This window comes from Chrysochloris asiatica, unplaced genomic scaffold (assembly GCF_000296735.1).
Source record: "Chrysochloris asiatica unplaced genomic scaffold, ChrAsi1.0 scaffold00278, whole genome shotgun sequence".
NCBI classification, from domain to species: domain Eukaryota; kingdom Metazoa; phylum Chordata; class Mammalia; order Afrosoricida; family Chrysochloridae; genus Chrysochloris; species Chrysochloris asiatica.
This window is the reverse complement of record NW_006408796.1, coordinates 2,907,687-2,909,262: the sequence shown is the minus strand read 5'-3', so window position 1 is coordinate 2,909,262 and position 1,576 is coordinate 2,907,687. Positions and strand designations below refer to the sequence as shown.

The window sequence follows — 1,576 nt, the reverse complement described above, 5'->3', positions numbered from 1 at the left end:
AACACTTTACAATGTAGTTGAGAAAATTAAGGAAGAAGTCAGGAAAGTGCCACAGGCACAATCAAATAAGATAGATACAGCATAGGAAATAATTAAAAACCTATAGAAAGAGGTCCAAACGATCAATAATAGAATATCAGAAATAGACAATACTCTGAAAGGGCAAAGGAGTAGAATAGAAGCGATGGAAGGCAGAACCAGTGAGCTGGAAGACAAATCTCTCAATACCACTAAGATAGAAGAGCAAACAGAAAAAAGGATCGAAAAAATCTGAAGAAGGTCTAAGATTCATGTTGGACAACATGAAGAGGAATAACTTAAGAATTATCAGCATTCCAGAACAAGAAGAATCACACAAGTCCACAGAGGAAATAGTTGAAGAACTGCTGGAAGAAAATTTCTCTAACATCATGAAAAGTAAAAAGATAAACATTCAAGAAGCTCAACGAACCTTAAAAAGGATAAATCACCCCCCTCAAAAAAATATCAGTGAGTCGTATCATAATCATGCTCTCCAAAATCAAAGATAAGGAGACACTCCTGAAAGCAGCCAGGGGAAACAGAAGTGTTACATACAAAGGAAAGCAAGTCAGATTAAGCTCGGATCTCTCAGCAGAAACCATGAAAGCAAGAAGGCAATGGGGAGGACCTAAAAATAAAGGGGAGCATGATGGGCTGTGGCAGTGAGGAGCAGAGGGGCCAGGCCACTGTGGTGAGAGTGTGGCCTTGGCCTGGGCAATGGGTGGCAGGCTGTCTGCAGAGATTCAAGATGTCCAATGAAGAACCTCTTCCCAAAAAGGTTCGACTGAGTGAAACAGACTTCAGAGTTATGGCATGAGATGAATTGATTTTAAGATGGAAGCACTATGAAGCATATGTACAAGCTTTGGAGGGCAAGTACACAGGTCTTAACTCTAATAATGTTACTGGCTTAAGAAAGTCTGAAGAAAAACTAAAGCAACAACAACAAGAATCTGCATGCAGAGAAAACATCCTTGTAATGAGACTAGCAACCAAGGAACAAGAGATGCAAGAGTGTACTACTCAAATTCAGTACCTCAAGCAAGTTCAGCAGCCTACTGTTGCCCAACTGAGATCCACCATGGTAGCCCCCAGTGATCAACTTGTCTTTCCTAAAAATGAAAGTTGAACTAGAATAGATAAAGACAAACTGGAACAAGCCCAAAATGAACTGAGTTCCTGGAAATTTACGCCTGATAGGTAAACAAATCCTACACCCCAGTCAAGACTTCCCTGACAGTCCCACTATGAGAACACTGTGGTGGGACAGCCAAGTACACGTTTCCACACCAAGATGCAGACTTTTGGAGCTGAAAAGGCCACATTCTTATACTGTCCAGCTTGTAATGGTTTATGTAAAACTTACCTGATGAACCTTGTGTTTCAGCTATTTTCTCTTCCCCTCCCCTTGCTTCAGAGGTTTGATGGCATCAAACTATTTCGAAAAAGTATCTACCTCCAAAAAAAAAAAAAAAAAATCCCTTCTAGGAATTTTAGACACTTGAGAAATGTTTCTCTTTGAAGAAAATAGAGGGAGAAGCAGAAGTCTTAAGTC

The 1,576-nt window shown here is 40.2% G+C and overlaps 1 pseudogene; it reads left to right on the top strand.

Moving 5' to 3' along the window:
* The first annotated feature begins 769 nt into the window (after positions 1–769).
* LOC102814784 lies at positions 770–1,225 on the top strand (annotated as a pseudogene).
* The last annotated feature ends 351 nt before the right edge of the window (positions 1,226–1,576 follow it).